Source organism: Jatropha curcas, chromosome 10, assembly GCF_041381405.1.
Source record: "Jatropha curcas cultivar XTBG-Jc1 chromosome 10, XTBG_Jcur_1.0, whole genome shotgun sequence".
NCBI lineage: Eukaryota > Viridiplantae > Streptophyta > Magnoliopsida > Malpighiales > Euphorbiaceae > Jatropha > Jatropha curcas.
This window is the reverse complement of record NC_143160.1, coordinates 27,146,174-27,159,595: the sequence shown is the minus strand read 5'-3', so window position 1 is coordinate 27,159,595 and position 13,422 is coordinate 27,146,174. Positions and strand designations below refer to the sequence as shown.

The 13,422-nt window shown below is 33.5% G+C and overlaps 1 long non-coding RNA gene across 1 annotated transcript; it reads right to left on the bottom strand.

Annotated features, from left to right (window-relative positions):
• Positions 1-729: 729 nt before the first annotated feature.
• On the bottom strand, positions 730-10,289 carry LOC119371397 (uncharacterized). The gene is made up of 5 exons (XR_016322929.1): positions 9,601-10,289; positions 8,798-8,883; positions 2,530-7,986; positions 1,727-1,812; positions 730-915 (listed from the first exon to the last, which is right to left on the bottom strand). It is a non-coding gene; the product is annotated as an uncharacterized LOC119371397 (long non-coding RNA).
• Between the last annotated feature and the right edge of the window lie 3,133 nt (positions 10,290-13,422).

Here is a 13,422-nt window from a genome sequence, read left to right as displayed (position 1 = left end):
TATTAACGCTTTATTTCTAATATTTATTTTTTAAAAATAAAAGTTTATCTAATAGTTTTAAATTTAAAAATATTATAATTTCATATTTCTATTGTTTTGTTAAATTAGAATTATAGAAAATTTTAAAATACAATAATATGTAAATAATCCAAACACGTGTAAGAGAAAGAATTTTAATTTCATTGTATTTAACTAATAGACTCTAATAGTAAATTAACCATATTTTAAAAAATTCAAAACATAATAAATTAGAAGAATTTAAGTTTTATTTTAAATACTTAAATTAAGATTTTCGATTTACCTCCTAGAAAGCGGTATCGAGTGAAAGCCTATAATCAAAAACATCAAAATCTATTAATTATAAAAATAATTGGACAATAATACTACAAGATCAAATAGAGAATATAAATATACATATTTCTAGAATTAAAATGCATAAAAAATATAATTAAAATGCTATTCAAATGGATAAATGAAATCTATTTGGCTTAACATAAATTTACCCTCGAACGATAGTTGGTTCTCCTGACCTTTACGGGGGTTCCATCATGATTATGTACTAACAAATCCTTCAGTAACTATGTGTCACGACCCATTTTCGTGGGCCGGACCGGCACTAGGACCTGGATGGGCTTAAGGCCCCCGAAGCCCGTAGTAAGCCTAAATTATTTAAAACTCATATGCTATTCGTAATTGTGGATTCAGGACCAATAATTTATTTCACAAATATATCCAAATAATAAATGTCTATACTTTATTTATTCATTTACAACTCAGTTGGAATACAATTGCGGAACTCTACTCCATAATTCACTATTCTTTGCATTTACATATTTAATACAATGATTATTACTCTTATCGATCCATATCTCGTTCATTCAATTAGACTCCACGATTCTTCTTTCCATCTATTACCTGGGGAGGGTTGGAGGGGGGTGAGTATTAAACTCAGTGAGTAAAATTAGATAACTCTCTCACCCCACACAATCATAAAAATGCTAAAATAATTTTATGTGGTCACCCGTTAAATTATGTGATCATGCAGTTTGGCACACAAATGGCAATACAACAGCAATCACAAATATTATCACCTTCATATAATCACATCACGTGGAAATTAGTCAGTGGAGTCACCGAAACCCGATGAGCCGTCCTCCCACATGGCCCATCCTCTCACATGTGCACCAGGGAGCCAATCCCCCATTCTGGCCGACCGGTTTAATCCTCACACAACCAGTCCTCTCATTATTTTTCCAGTCTCTCTCTCTTTTTTTTTTTTTTTTTTTTTTATCAACAGGAGGCAACCCGGTCGTCTCCATCAAATCTAGATCATCAGGCGCTCACAACAGGAGGCCACCCTGCGGGCTGCGATCAAATCTAGATTATCAGGTGCGCCCAATAAAGAAGCCAACCTGTGGTTTTCCATATCATACAGATCAGAACAGTAGGTGCACACGGGGGCGCCGATCTCCCATTTACCCGGCTAACAGAAATCAGAATCAGGATCCATATAACAGTAACAGTCTCACAAACCCATGGTGACCCACTTCATCCCAATTCCACACAAACAAGGCACAACAATATCACATCACAGATAATCAAGCAATTTTTAATATCAACAAATAGTGCAGCACGATATGGCAATTCAACAAAATAATGCATGATAACATTTAGCCGTGAATGCATGAATGCAGGCGGATGATACTAGTTATCTAACACTACTCACAGTTCTTTATTGTCCTCTAAAAGGACTGCCTTTCTAGCCACATGCTTCCAGCCTTTGTCCTCGCATTTTTGAATTTTTATAATCCTCTAAAATAAACAAGAAAATTCTAAGTAAGAATTCTAATTCAAAAAAAATTATATTTCACATTCGTTTATTAGTTTTGGTTTCCAGTTATATATATATGGTTTTCTAATTTATATATTTATTCTAATTTATCAACTTTAAATAAAAGGTTAAGTAATATTTTATAATAATACTAATAAGAATACTAATATTAATAATAATAATATTATTAATAAGAATAATATGATTGATAATATAATCTTACTAACGATAATAATTTTATTCGTACTATCTATTAAAGTCCTAAAAATAATCTAATTTCTACCGAAATTTCGGCAGCATCTCCCCTAACAATTGGACTATCCACCTGTTAAAATATCAACAATTTATCAAACCACACAGCCCATCCATCGGGCAATCAATCAAATCAAATTTCTCACCCTCCTTCAATCTCAGCATCACCGCACAATCAAAATTATAATTTACAATAACATTATATCTAAACTACCTTAATCCACACTTAAATTCTATTAATATATCATTATCAAGGTTCCTTAATTAAATCAATACTAATATTATAAATCAATTAACTACTCACAATTAATAAATTAAATTAACTAAATTAATTAACTTCAAATAATAAAATTAATTTAATTAACTAATATTACTAAAATTAAATTAACTAACCAAGATTACTAAAATTAAATTAATTAACCACAATTAATAAAATAAATTCATACCCAAACAAAATATTATTGCCGGAGTTTGCTTGATCGGTGACGAAACCAAATCGACTGGGCTTCAACCAATCTCAATGGAACGAAATGAAAGAGCATTCACTGGATCGACCAAAACTGGTAGCAGCACTAACCGGAGTCGCGCGCAGGAGCTGCGTGAAGCGGCGGCGACTGGCGGTGGCAGAGAGAGCGAGAGAGGAGGCGCGATGGAGGTGGAGCTCGTGGTGGTGCTGCCCTTGCTCGATCGAAGGCAGAAGAGAACCAGTGTAGCGGCGCGATCTGACAGAGGAGCTGGCGGAGAGACTGCGGCGTCGAGCTGCAGCGAGGTGGCGCGCGAGGAGGTCCGATCGGGCTGGAGGTGGGCGCAACTCTGCTGCCCTGTCTCGCCAAGGACGCAGACGCAGTGAAGGGAAAAGAAAGAAAAGAAGAAGAAAAGAGAAGAAGAAGAAGAAGAAGAAGAGAGGAGGAGGTGGCGCGGTGGCTGTGTCGGTGGAGTGGAGGTGCAGCGCTGGTGAGGGTGTGAGGGGGTGAGGTTTGCGTTGGAGAATAAAAAAAACAAGAGATTTTTCTAGATGGTTTGGGTCGAACCGGTTCAATTCGGCCCAAATCTTTGGTTTTCAATTGGTTTTCGGCTTTTTCAATCGGTTTCTCACAGTATTCGCATTAAAATATTTAAATAAATTTACAGGCTGTCGATTCATTAAATTTAATTGGAAAATATTTTGAAAATAAAAATTCGGGTTGTTTCAGTCTTCCCCCCTTATAAAAAAAAATTCGTCCTCGAATTTTGAAAGTAACAAGAAACTAGGATGCAATAGTTGTTTACGACAATGATAGTTGTGCTTCTCACATAATGCTGCAACTGCTAAAAGTTATTGCATTCACATTTAGGAGGATACTTGTTCGTCTGAGCAGCTAGAAGGGTGAATCAAGACGATGAGGTAAATATTTTGAGTTCATTAGTCAGAGTGGTGAAACTAATTTTTATTAGATTTATTAATTAAGACAACCCAATAAACAGGCACGGGAAGAAAATCTAATTTATAGAGAGGGTAGGATGATTATGAGCTGAACTCATCCCCAAAGTTTAGATATTTTCCTTATCACCAAAATTAATTTAAATTTGAGTTGTACTATATCCACAATTCATCAACTCAAGTCAAATATTCATAACCCAAGGCACAGATTCGACATTAATATTCACCTTTACACGTAAGAATTTAAGTCCCTTATAACCTCTGCTCAAGTAAGAATTATTAATCTCATTAGTTATATATCATGTAACCCACATTGATGTATTGCCTCATTTAGCTCTCACTGGCTATTATAGGCAATGATCATCACTCAATAAGACAATAATACACAAACCAAGTATTAAATCTTCTGATACAAGAATCCACATATTCAAATTTACTACTATCCCAATTTAGAATCCTTATTTCAAAATTCAAAACCTACAAGCTGACTCATCCATTTTCCATCGGTTCCAAACATTAATATCATTATTCCAATAATCATGGAAGAAATTTAAAATTAGATAAGATGGTTGCTGCTAATTCAAGGAGGTTTTCGATTATTATCAAATTCTGCCATTAAGTACTATTTGATCATTTCTAATTAAAGAGAACAAATTCTTACCACTACTACAAGCTTATTTCAAACAAAATCATGACATTTCTCTAGCTAATTGCTATCAACTGATAGGAGATCCTGACTTCTATCCCAATCTCATCACATATTTATCACCTTAACCATTTTCCAACGAAAGATATATAATCTCCTTTCAAATCCTACTAATGAGAATCCTCATAAAAACAAATAGTACATCAACTATATAGAGAAAATTTAAACTCATAGTCAAGTCCCTAATTTAGTTTTAACTTCTCTGTTCCTCTTTCCAATTTGTCATACCATACTATTTCTTAACTAATTATGACAAGAACTTATGCAACTAGCCAAGTTAACTATTGTCATGCCAGATAATTCTTAATTCATTTTCGAAAATTTGCAAACGCCATTCAATTATACTCAATTCCATAAAGAAATCCAGCCTACATTTTATTTTTTTTACAAGCTGAATCGTGATGAAAAATTCTCCAAACCAATTTACCTATTTCTTTTGTCTTTAATCAACCTTTTAGACCGAAATTTACTTATCTAGAAATCAAGAATCCTAAACAAGTAGTGTCTTTTGCTCTAGCTAAGTAAATGATTAAGAATGTTAAACCCATAATTCAACTCCTGACTAGACTATGTCCTTTATTTTATATTTACTCTTAATCCCATGAATGCCTATGAATATTCAGACAATAATATCATTGGGTTATTCCTTTTCTCCAAGTCTATCTTAATGTCTATCATCTATAAAATTTATACCTAACACGATCTAGGAATATCCTCAACCTCAATTATGTTCTCTCTATATTCTTACTCCAAACAAAGTTAATACCTCATTGAATTCCTCAACATCTGAGTTAGAATGTACCAGTCCTCGAATTGACCTAACTAATTAAGTATTCCTTTAAACCACAAGTTATATCACAAATTGCCATTTATAACACAATTTTATTCATTCAATCATAATTTCCACCAATTGCTAAGAAATTCAGAATAGCTTTACATTGACTCCAAATCATATATTAATCACTCTCATCCTAATTGATATCTCAATAATTCCAGGAGCAAATTTTAAATTAATAAATCACCAGATTAACACACTTAAGTTAGTCGTCAAGTATAGTTAATATATACTCTTAGATCGTCTTGTTAGCACATCCACTAATCCTATACTCTATATTTTCAATCTTTAAATACTTGCGTGTATTCTTTTCACTAAATTTGCTAAAATTATTCCAAATCTACTTGTTTGCTCTTACACAAATTTTCAATATCCCAAACAAATAGTAAATTAAAACCCAGCTAGCTTACTAATAAATGAAAATACTCTAATTACCTTTACGTTCTACTAAGGACATAAAATATAATTTTTCCTTCTTTATCCAATAAAACAAGTAACTTGCAAAAGTTGCACTAATTAATAGAATTTCCTTATTTTAATTGCTTTACGGCTAGAAATTAAATTTATTCACATTCGTTGTCATCTCAAGTTAAGTCCCATATCCTTTTTCAACTCTTATTCCCAGTTATTTCTAACACTTATCACTTGTACATAATATATCTATGAGCTCAACATATGGGTTCAATTAATATAACTCATAAAACTATTTCCAACTAGATGCTATCAAATTACAGAAGTCAGAATTTTCTTATCTCTTGCTCTCAAGTAGAAAGTCTATCTTTCTTTCTGAATATAAGTACCAAGTTCTTTCGTCATCGGAATTACAATCCTTGAATTATTTATCTATTCGTTTATCACCAAACATTCAATAGCTTCCTACATTATCTCTTTTTAGATTCTAAATTTACTATTTATGAACCACTAAATTCTCTAAACTCACCTCGCAAGACCCGATTAACTCAACTCAAAAGTTTGGTCATAACATTATCAATTATTTGTTTAATATTCTATTAGAATTATCACCGACAGTGATAATTATTTTAAACCTCAAAGCCATTTTCCTACCTTCAATAATATACATGTTCCATCATTCTACCCTTAATAGTATTTCACTTTTTTTTTTTTTATCACTTTAATAGTAGTTATTCCTAATTTGTCAAAATTCTAAATACCAATTATCCTCATTTAAATCCTATTCATCTATACTCCTCACATTTTTGTAGTTAATTCTTTTCTTAATATCCATACAATAATAGAACTAGATCCAGTCTTATTTATCTAATTCATTGGTGTAACATCAAGTCCATAGTTGGACGATTATCCTTTAATGTCCTATATCATTCATCAATGCACATAACTGTCATGGCCCACTATTTATATAACATAATCATCTTAATTTCTTTTTATGAGTCATTTACTTCTTCTCGGATCATAGAATCTCTCATTAAACAATAGTCCTTATTTATAACTTACATAACGTCTAGAATGCAACCATTATTTTAAATATCAAAAGACTAAATCTCGTTGAATTTAATTCATAATCATGTCCTATTAACCCATAAGGTGCCACAATCCACACAATATCCGTTACTAGGTACATAAAGATTAAAGCAATTCATTTCTTACTAAGAATCACAATTTACCTTTCTTATAACCACAATAATTTATATCATTCCCCATAGTCATACACTTGAAAGAAATAGTTGATTATTACCACAATACTCTTTACTCCAATAAACAGTAATTATTTCTCGTAATTAACAAGCACTTGATATAATTCCACCAACATTATTTCTTACGAAAAACACTCATCATCAATTATTATTGCAAATCACACCAAATCATTTATCATTTAAACCTTATAAATATCATTCATGTAAATGTACTGATCAAAATATATATCCCATCCAGAAAAATGATTTATCTCCATAGTTCTAATAAATTCCACCAACCATATCATGTAAACTTCATCAAACAAATATGCCAAAATCAATACCCTCATTAAATAGATCCTAATGTCCTTGACTCCGAATCATTTAACTCTTTTATCAATTAAGACTAGCAACCCATTCTCAATATACCCCTGCTGTACATACACATATATACAAATCTATGCAATTTCAAGCATGTACTCCACAGTCAACATACAATAAATAACACTAGTATGCTTTTATTATTTACTTCAACCTATTAAACACATATCACTTATCCTCTTATCTAAATGTTATTCCATAGGAGAAAATTTAAATTTTTAAGCTAAGGACACAATTTCCATTAGAAAGAGTACACTGGTTGATCAGGCCACCGCACTTCCTTCTAATTTCTTCTGTGTCTCAAAGCTTTAACTAACTTCTAAAATATCATTATTTATAGATATAATTATCCTTCCCCATTTATTTATTCATTTATTTATTTATTCTTATTATTTATTTTATTTATGATTCTGTAACTGTCTTAGTGCACAGTGCGTCCACCTGCATTAAGACCGTCTCCTATTTAGTGTCTCTCCTTTGTTGGTTACGGCCGATCCCAACGTAGGAGTTTTATATTCAATTTCCTATGTTCCGCAATTGATTCCTAAGGCCCAACTTAATGCTCTGATACCAACTTTGTCACGACCCATTTTCGTGGGCCGGACCGGCACTAGGACCTGGATGGGCTTAAGGCCCCCGAAGCCCGTAGTAAGCCTAAATTATTTAAAACTCATATGCTATTCGTAATTGTGGATTCAGGACCAATAATTTATTTCACAAATATATCCAAATAATAAATGTCTATACTTTATTTATTCATTTACAACTCAGTTGGAATACAATTGCGGAACTCTACTCCATAATTCACTATTCTTTGCATTTACATATTTAATACAATGATTATTACTCTTATCGATCCATATCTCGTTCATTCAATTAGACTCCACGATTCTTCTTTCCATCTATTACCTGGGGAGGGTTGGAGGGGGGTGAGTATTAAACTCAGTGAGTAGAATTAGATAACTCTCTCACCCCACACAATCATAAAAATGCTAAAATAATTTTATGTGGTCACCCGTTAAATTATGTGATCATGCAGTTTGGCACACAAATGGCAATACAACAGCAATCACAAATATTATCACCTTCATATAATCACATCACGTGGAAATTAGTCAGTGGAGTCACCGAAACCCGATGAGCCGTCCTCCCACATGGCCCATCCTCTCACATGTGCACCAGGGAGCCAATCCCCCATTCTGGCCGACCGGTTTAATCCTCACACAACCAGTCCTCTCATTATTTTTCCAGTCTCTCTCTCTTTTTTTTTTTTTTTTTTTTTTATCAACAGGAGGCAACCCGGTCGTCTCCATCAAATCTAGATCATCAGGCGCTCACAACAGGAGGCCACCCTGCGGGCTGCGATCAAATCTAGATTATCAGGTGCGCCCAATAAAGAAGCCAACCTGTGGTTTTCCATATCATACAGATCAGAACAGTAGGTGCACACGGGGGCGCCGATCTCCCATTTACCCGGCTAACAGAAATCAGAATCAGGATCCATATAACAGTAACAGTCTCACAAACCCATGGTGACCCACTTCATCCCAATTCCACACAAACAAGGCACAACAATATCACATCACAGATAATCAAGCAATTTTTAATATCAACAAATAGTGCAGCACGATATGGCAATTCAACAAAATAATGCATGATAACATTTAGCCGTGAATGCATGAATGCAGGCGGATGATACTAGTTATCTAACACTACTCACAGTTCTTTATTGTCCTCTAAAAGGACTGCCTTTCTAGCCACATGCTTCCAGCCTTTGTCCTCGCATTTTTGAATTTTTATAATCCTCTAAAATAAACAAGAAAATTCTAAGTAAGAATTCTAATTCAAAAAAAATTATATTTCACATTCGTTTATTAGTTTTGGTTTCCAGTTATATATATATGGTTTTCTAATTTATATATTTATTCTAATTTATCAACTTTAAATAAAAGGTTAAGTAATATTTTATAATAATACTAATAAGAATACTAATATTAATAATAATAATATTATTAATAAGAATAATATGATTGATAATATAATCTTACTAACGATAATAATTTTATTCGTACTATCTATTAAAGTCCTAAAAATAATCTAATTTCTACCGAAATTTCGGCAGCATCTCCCCTAACAATTGGACTATCCACCTGTTAAAATATCAACAATTTATCAAACCACACAGCCCATCCATCGGGCAATCAATCAAATCAAATTTCTCACCCTCCTTCAATCTCAGCATCACCGCACAATCAAAATTATAATTTACAATAACATTATATCTAAACTACCTTAATCCACACTTAAATTCTATTAATATATCATTATCAAGGTTCCTTAATTAAATCAATACTAATATTATAAATCAATTAACTACTCACAATTAATAAATTAAATTAACTAAATTAATTAACTTCAAATAATAAAATTAATTTAATTAACTAATATTACTAAAATTAAATTAACTAACCAAGATTACTAAAATTAAATTAATTAACCACAATTAATAAAATAAATTCATACCCAAACAAAATATTATTGCCGGAGTTTGCTTGATCGGTGACGAAACCAAATCGACTGGGCTTCAACCAATCTCAATGGAACGAAATGAAAGAGCATTCACTGGATCGACCAAAACTGGTAGCAGCACTAACCGGAGTCGCGCGCAGGAGCTGCGTGAAGCGGCGGCGACTGGCGGTGGCAGAGAGAGCGAGAGAGGAGGCGCGATGGAGGTGGAGCTCGTGGTGGTGCTGCCCTTGCTCGATCGAAGGCAGAAGAGAACCAGTGTAGCGGCGCGATCTGACAGAGGAGCTGGCGGAGAGACTGCGGCGTCGAGCTGCAGCGAGGTGGCGCGCGAGGAGGTCCGATCGGGCTGGAGGTGGGCGCAACTCTGCTGCCCTGTCTCGCCAAGGACGCAGACGCAGTGAAGGGAAAAGAAAGAAAAGAAGAAGAAAAGAGAAGAAGAAGAAGAAGAAGAAGAAGAGAGGAGGAGGTGGCGCGGTGGCTGTGTCGGTGGAGTGGAGGTGCAGCGCTGGTGAGGGTGTGAGGGGGTGAGGTTTGCGTTGGAGAATAAAAAAAACAAGAGATTTTTCTAGATGGTTTGGGTCGAACCGGTTCAATTCGGCCCAAATCTTTGGTTTTCAATTGGTTTTCGGCTTTTTCAATCGGTTTCTCACAGTATTCGCATTAAAATATTTAAATAAATTTACAGGCTGTCGATTCATTAAATTTAATTGGAAAATATTTTGAAAATAAAAATTCGGGTTGTTTCACTATGCCCCTGCCATGTATGATATGAAGAGCGTGTATCCAATTGCATTTGAGAGAGTGAGGATTGATTTTCTCATTTAGGTGAGTGTCCAATGTGGCATAAACAACTTAATTAGCTTTGTTCTTTACCAATATCTCTCTCCAAAACTGATCTCAAAACCCATATTCATCCCCTCCTTTTTTCAACTGATTTTATTTCTCCAACTAGAATCGATTTGAAAAGGGAAACATTTGCGAAGAAATTAAAAACTTGGGTTGAATAAATTTCTTGCTTTCTGATATATTTTTAGATAGAAAATAATCATGAACCAAATCAGTATAAACAATAACGTCAAGCTTAAACGACGCTTTTTAATCTATAAAAATTGAGCTTCACTCGCTCTTCGTTTCTTACACAAAATACTAATAAAAACAAAATCTTATCAGGCTTACAATTACAATCCCCGTTTGATTAAATCGCTTGTGTTGTCTACAATCAATCCAACTCGAACAGAGCGGTGAATGAGAATTGCAAAGGCACCAATCAACATTTATAGCTTCTATTGAATCGATTACACTCCAAGCTAAATCAAATTGCTTGACCTTTCCTGTAACGGCCCAGCCCATGTGTGATATTATCCGCTCTGGGCCCTACGGCCCGCACGGTTTTGTTCTTGGGGGAAATGGGAAACTTCCCAGGAGGTCACCCATCCTAGGATTTCCGTTAAGCGAGCACGCTTAACCCTGGAGTTCTTCCAACTCTCCAGCCATTTCACCACCAAAAGGCCTCTCACATGTTTTAAACCGCCCACCTTAAGTACATCACTTCCCTCTCGCACTTAACCGATGAGGGATTCGCCTAAGGTGAGTGCACTGTCACTAAAGCCACCGCTCACCCCCCCCTTGGGGACTCAGCGTCCTCGTTGAGGTTTGCCCCACCACCCGTCAGAGGAGCGAGGCTTCGGCTCTGTAGGTAAAATTTGTTGCTCAATAATTGATGGTTGCTTTTAATAAAGCAACTAAAGGGTATTTTGGTCTTTTCTCCAAATTGGAGGGTGTTTTGGTCTTTTCTCCAAATATTCTCCAATTAAATTCCTTCAAAATATTATTTATCTCCACAAAACTCTCTAATTTATTCCATAAAAATAATTCCTCAAATTTCCTCCATAAAAATAATTGCTCAAATTTCCTTACTTAATATAGCACCATAATTCACTATTCACTAAGTATCTAAATTCTCCAAAAATATTTCTTACTTTCTACCCATAAAAACCATGCATACATGCTCCAAAAATGTTAAATAAAATATAAAACATAAATAGTAATTTTTCCAGACCAAAAATAATACCAACTTCCGGACCGGTGGTACTATTCACAGACCAGTAAACTACTATTGAAACACAGAAAAAATGGGGCGTTACATTTCCAATGAGAGAGACCAATCTCTTTGTAAGTTCAAGGAGTGAGTGAATCCATCCTATGAGGTTCCAATTGAAAAATGCAAGGGTTTAGATGAAAGGGGACAAATAGATCGCATTTCTCAATGACACTGTATGCGATGGAAGGGGGAGATGGAGGTGGAGATTTGGGAGAAATCATGTTTCAATTTTTGCGATAGTGATTTTTTATTAGACAGTGAGATTTGTCGATTAAAAAGCTTGCTTGAGGAGATAAAACACTTTTTTCTTCGTTGAGATGAGAAGAAGATAGTGAAGATTAAAAAGATTTGATGAAGCGCTGAGAGAATAAAGAAAGGGACGGCGGTGGTAAATGCATATTTAGTTTCATGGTGGCCAAGGACACTATGTTGTTTTCCTCTCTCTTCTAACGTGGATGAACATTCATCACACTTGTTACTATTATATCCATGTCAATGCACGTGTAACACACTCATTTTTTATATTTACGCAAATGAGATAATTACTGAAGGATTTGTCAATACAGGGTCACAATGGAATCCCCGCAAAGTTTAGGAGCCACTAGGAGAATCTACGATAGTTCGAGGGCAAATTTATGCATTAGGCAAATCTATTTTCTCAACTTAAAAGGCATGAAATAAATCTATGCTATATAAATATAGAGTAGGGGGGAATAATGGGATTATCTATAATAACCTTATTAAAAGTTTAGAAATCCTAAAATATCATTGTCAGTGGATAACAGATAATAGTTTAAATTTATTAAATAACTTGAGTTTGTAATAATTGATAAATTAGAGTTTTTGAATATTTTTATTAATTGATTAAAAATAAGTATATTATTATATTATTTTAATATTATTCTAATTGAATTTTCAATCATTGATTATTTAAGATATTAACTAGGCCTATACCCGTGCGATGCACAGAATTTTTTATATTACTTTTTTCATTAACTTAGTAAAGCAATATAAATTTATGTTATATTCTATTATTTTTTTATTTAGTTACCGTTTTTTTTATTAAAATGTTTTTGCTTTTGATTATTTTGTATTTGACTATGAAATAACCCAATTTTAATTTGTAAAAATGTTTTAAAATTAATTTTAAATAGGAAAATTAAAATATATGCATTTTATTTATTATTTATTATGATGAATTGATTTAGATTAAGAGAAGTATTGAAAATCTTTTAAACCTTATCTTTGAAGATGAAAAAAAACTGTTTGAACCTTTCAACTTGAACCAAGCTACTATGATTTGAACCAAATCAAAATACAATAGATGAAGAGAGAGAAATCCAAAGAGAGATAATTTTTTCTCCCTCTTTATCGTTATTTTCTTTGCATTTGTTTATTTTTATTGGTATGGTTTATTTTATTAGTCTCCATAAGAGAAAGCTCAAAATCAAAATTCCAGGTGGTATAGATTTAGTTTTTTTTAATTTATGGTGTGAACATTAATAAGAAAGGTTTCTATATATGTTAAATTGAATTAATGTTTACAATATACAGCAGAGTATATATACAAGTTATGGATTAGAATACACTCCTATATTTACGTAACATAAATCTATCTACACAACAGAATTTGATAGATTCTGTTTAACACCAGTATTCTGTTTTAACTAGCTGGAACTTCATCCTTACCCAATACACCCCCGCAAGATGGCAGTCGA